We start from the raw sequence: 6,000 nt of genomic DNA on the forward strand, positions 1-6,000 counted from the left end.
AAAGGCCACATGAGGACACAGGGAGAAGATGGCCATCCATAAACCCAGGAGAGTGGCCTCAAGAGAAGCCAGCTCTGCTGGCACCTTCATCTTGGACTTCTAGTCTTCAGGACTTTCAGAAAATAAGTTTCTGTTGCTTAAGTTACCCAATCTGCACTATTTTATTATGGCAGCCCAAAAATAGTCACTATTATATTCTTCTGAATTATTCAGTTTGAGGGTGCGTGTAGTCTCCAACTCACTCACCTTTCAATGTTTGTGCTAGTCCTGGGTTTATAAAGTGAATTGCATGATAGTGTATTAATCTCCTAGGGCCACTATGACAATTGCCATAAACTGGATAACTTACAACAACAATTCTCTCATACTCCTGCTGACCAGCAGTCTGAAATCTAAATGTCAGTGGTGCCTTACTCTTTCTGGGAGATGTAGAGTAGACTCTTTCCTTGTCTCTTCCAATTTCTGACTGTTTCAGACTTTTGGGGGCTGCACAAATCCAGTCTCTCCTCCTGCTGTCACGTGACTTTCTCTGCATGTCTTCTGAATTTCTCTTGTGTAAGAAAGCTTGTCAATGGACTGAGGGCCCACCTCGATTAATTCAAGATCGTCTTATCTCAATATGCTTATTTAATTCCACTGTAAATACCCTTTTTCCAGAAAAAAAAATTATTTCACAATATCCAGATAGAAATAGCTTTTGGTGGACCACTCAACCCATGACAGAAAAATAAACCTTGAAAGGGACTTATTTGTCTTTCCTGACATCCTCAGGTCAATGTAGTGCATCTCTCTCTCTCTCTCTCTCTCTCTCTCTCTCTCTCTCTCTCTCTCTCTCTCTAGTTTAATACTAAAGATTAACTGTCATTATGAGAAAGTACAGGATTCAATAGAATTAATTTAGAGATAGGGACCATGTCCCTCCCAAACCTGACTTCCTAACTCAATATGGGGCACGTGGGCATGCAGGGTGAGCAAGGCACAGAAAAATGTTGACTGAAAGAATCCAAATGCATAGAATCTTCATTTAGCTCATGTTTTACAAGTTTATAAAAAACCATAGTTGTCTGAGAAGGATGTTCTATTGACTCATTCACAGAATGGTTTATTTAAATACTATTTCCAAGGCATTTTTTTTTTTTTTTTTTGGTGTGTGTGGGTGGGGGGAAAGAAGAGTAATGTTCTTCAGAATCAATATTATGAATCATAAAGCAAAAAGAATTAAATTTTGAAGATCATTTGTTGTAATCCTTTATTTTATACCTGAAAAAAAAAAACAAGTCTATATTTGTCATGCTTTTTAATCTAAGCATGGGTTTCATACTCAATTTCACACCACACATTAACTCTTGCACACCCATATTATTTCTTTTTTGACAGATAGGAAAAAGAGAACATTCCTACTCCCTTTCTTTAATAATCAGCAATGTCTAAAGGTACAGACATATACACTCAAGAAATTGATGTCCTAAAACTATGGCTGGTCAATTTTGGTCAGAGAAATATGTCCCTAGGTAGTTTTTATATTTTTTTCTTTTGAAAGAAACATTTTTCATCAACAACTTATGGTCTAAAGGAATTATACCAAGTGTTCAAACAATATTGCAAAGAGAGTGTTTTAAAACCTGACTGTGGTATTTAATAAACCCATTGTGCACCAATTAACAGCTAATAAAGCTTCTGCAGCTACATTTTCCATGATGGGAAAATTATAACAGTATTGCATTCTTATTTCCTCTTTCTCTATTTTACTTTGCCCAATGTGACTATTTCCTCAAATAAGGAGTGAAAATCATGTTATTTTCTAACCTCATAAGTGCTCAATTTACATAATATTTGATGATGTCTTAACAATGCATTTTAGTCAATTATTTTGAAAAATTATTTTGAAAAGATATATAAGGGGAAAGTTTAATATTGCTTCACGAATCCCTGACTATGCAAAATTATAACATATGTCCTTCAAATAAAACTACACTTTATCAATTTTAAGACTTCTTTTGAAGATAGTGAACTTTATATTGGTCTTTCCAAAAATAACAGATTGAAGACATTTTTATTTTTATATTATTCTTATGTTTCCCTTGAACTTGTCCTTCCTCCCCAGGAGAATTTGACTCTGACTCTAAGCCTGTTTGATGTCTGATGCCTCAAGAAATGACCAGGCAGAAAGGGGAAAAAAAAGTACAAAGAAATCAAAGTATTTTCTCCTGGGAGGCAGTTAATGTTTGGTTTATATTTGATTCAGACATTTCTATTACATTCATATTCATCAAAATGCCTGCTGAAAGCCAACAACAATATTGAATGCTTCTCTAGTATTTCAGCAGGAGGTTGTAATCCACATCAGAAACTATAGTGCAGTGATTTTTTATGCTTAGTGTGACTTGCTCACTAGGAAGATGCCATATGGTGCTAGAGTCATTAAATTCTTCCCAACTGGACATGTAAGTTAACTTCATGCCCAATGCTTTATTTACAAAGAAATATGTCTGTTTAAGGATTTATTCATAAAGATTTGAAAATGTAAGGACCTTTCTATGCAATCATCTATCTAGTAACAGTGATTGATGCCATCTTTAGTCTCGAAATCAAATATGTGTGGACAGTCATGGGATTCAATAATTTACTGACAAGCCAGGGGTGGAAAGGCCTGAATCAGACAGTATGCCTTTCTTCTTTTGTTACTTAGTATGTGAAATTGGCCATGACAAGAGCATAGAACATATATATTTCTGGAGGTATGAATATAAGGTGTGCTTAGAAAAGATTCCACTTTATAAAAGCTACCAATAATCTACCCCCACCCCATGATTCCATGAGGCAAATGTAAATCCAGCAGGAAAATTGTGGCTTTACATATTTGGGAAACTTGTGGTAGAAGTACATTTACAAAATGCCACCAAGGATTCTGCAACAGGCCTGCTTTTCCTCTCAGTACCTGTTCCTGATTTATGTGTTTCATTGTCCTCTAATTCTCAATCATTTATTTTATTCCTCCTTCCATAAACACCATTTCTTTATGTCATGGATAAATAATATACACCTTGAAATATTTTTTTTTAGTTCCAAGTGATTGTTGATTAAATGAACCTTAACATTTCTACCCCCACTCAGCTTTATGACTAGCACAGAATAAGCACTTCATATATTTTACTGAATTACTGATCAGTCTAACTGTGGTGAACTTCATTGTGTGTTTTTATTCAAGGAATGCCCATATACCATATTTGGATCTTGGGCAATATATTCCTTCTCTCTAGACCAAGCTCCTAATTAGTCGAATATAATTTTTTCATCTGAATTATAATTGTGTAGTTTCAGGTTTGGGGTACTCAATTAAAAATATAAAAGGGTAATCTTATAATTCCAAATTGTCTAGAATGTTTATCTTTGAAAAAAAAAAGTGTTGAAGAGAAAAATATTTGTCTTCATACTGCCCCCAAAATCTGTATCTGTAACATGAGTGCTTAAAATCAAAGGCCCGGGGATCATTCTAATCAGAAGTTGCATATGCACTAGTTACCACACCACACTAATTGGTTTGGGAAAGCAACTGCCACGTACAAATGATATATAATGACTGGTGAAACAAAGCTGGTGCATACTTTCTTCCTACTGTTTAGCTGTAGTTATTAGTGGTTGCCTACCTCCCGCCTCCAGCAACATCCACGTCTCTAGAGCTCCTGAACCCATTTACTTTCCATTCACTGCTTGCCTTGCTGCCTGCAGCTGTATTAATACATCCCAGAAGAATTTGTTCCATCAATTATGGTAGAAGTTGTAGTCACAATTCTGTGACACATCAGCACTACAGCAAGCAGAAAAAAAAAAAAAAAAAAAAACAGACTCAGCTCATGAGTCACTGTAATTAAGATACTGAGCTATGAGAAGAGGGAAAAATAAAAGGAGCTTTTACTTCACAAAATGAATCATTCGATACCTGAGATATTGCTAGACACAGGTACAATCATGAATTTGGAATGTCAATGCATTCAGTATTAGTTAAACATCCAGGGTGAGACTAAATGGCAAGAAGAAAAGGGGTACAACACTAAAGAACTAGACTAATTACTTCAAGTCTGTAATTGTGACTCCCTTGAGCTTTCGTCTTGGAAGGTTAGTTTTCCTCTTAGGAATCTATTGATAAATGTTTATTCCAGCTACCAGAAATTATTTGTAAAATAAGAAATGCCGGGTGCTAATAAATATTTTAGTGCTGGTAATTTTGAGTAGTAATCTTAAAAATAAAATATAATACTCTTTTACATTTTTATTATGATAATTACTTATGATTTCTACAGATTCACAGAATTTTAAAGATGAACAAAACCATGGAGATCATACAAACATATCATTCCACTAATAAGATAACTGAAATTCCTTACAGGGGAACAAGGAATAAATTTGTTGAAAAGCAGGAATAGAATGTATAACTTCTAATTCCCAAGCAGATTCTCTTTCCATTACACATTTGTGTAGATGGAGATCTTCCCATTGTCAGAGAATTTATACTCCAACAAATCCATACTTAATAAACCTAATATACTTATGAGAAAAAAACAAAATTGTAAGTTTTCAATAGTTAAATTATATTGTGTGTTAAATGTAAAGACAGGAGAGATGTCAGAGAGAGTAAGATGCAAGAGGCCAGAGTGGCCAATAAAGGTATCAGTCAAATATCATTAGGTGAGGTCACTTTCTGTGTCATACTCTGTTGGGTTTTTTCTGCTCACTTATCTTAGAGTAGCTTCCTAGTCACTCTGCATACCATCACTCTGCTTTAAGTTTTTAATAGCATACAAACATCATATAATATTTTCTCATTATGTATTTAGAATATGAGCTGTGTGAGAGGAAGGCCCTTGCCTAGTTTACTTAAAACTGTATATTCAGCACACAGTAGGTATCTGTCACTGCTTAGTAGGAGACCAATAATATTCTACAATGAATAAATAATTAAAGATCAAAGGAAAAGAGGGGGTATTATAAATATATAACAAAGTAATTATATATTTAGAATATGTAGTGAGGCAGTAGAATACAAACAGTTAGTTTAGAAAGTGCTGTTAATACTAAAATAAAATCAATAAGACATTGGAAAGATGGATTAAGTAAGTGATAAATGTGTTCCATGTTATCTTTTCTAAATTTGCCATAAATGGGAAATGGGCAGTGCAGATAAAGTATCTAACTTCAGACACGGAGATGAATGTCCATGATAATAGTTGATTTCATCCATTAGAATACATTGTTTTGGCTAGTCACTGATTATTTCTCATACATAAATATGATGACTAAGTTTTTGAGTAATTCATAAGAAGAGAAATATACAAAGTAATGTGTAAGATGAGCCTCAGACAAACTTTCAATGATTCAGCAGAACAATAAAGGAAATTTTTGGGTAGAAAATAATGTGAAGGCAACATACCCTGAGCACTGGAAAACATGAAATCCTTTGCTTATGATGGACACCAGTAGAGGACTGTCACTCCGATTTTTAAAAAATTTTCAAAATTTTTTCTAATTAGTTACACATGACAGAAGAATGCATTTTGATTCATTGTGCACAAATGGAGCACAACGTTTCATTTCTCCGGATGTACATGGTGTAGAACTGCACCAGATATATAGTCATACATGTATGTAGGATAATGATGTCTGTCTCATTCCACCATCTTTCCTATCCCATGCCCTCTCACCTTCCCTCTCTCCCCTTGGCCCAATCAAAGTTCCTCCATTCTCTCCACACATATCCCCATTATGGATCAGCATCCACTTACCATAGGAATCATTTGGCCTTTGGCTTTGGGGGATTGTTTTACTTCACTTAGCATGATATTCTCCAACTCCATCCACTTACCTAAAAATGCCATGATTTTATTCTCTATTAATGCTGAGTAATATTTTATATATCAGTTTATTTATCCATTCATCTATTGAAGGGCATCTAGTTTAGTTCAGATTTGTCTTTGTTGTATTTATCACGAAAGAAGATGAAAG

Source organism: Callospermophilus lateralis, chromosome 10 (assembly GCF_048772815.1).
Source record: "Callospermophilus lateralis isolate mCalLat2 chromosome 10, mCalLat2.hap1, whole genome shotgun sequence".
NCBI classification, from domain to species: Eukaryota; Metazoa; Chordata; class Mammalia; order Rodentia; family Sciuridae; genus Callospermophilus; species Callospermophilus lateralis.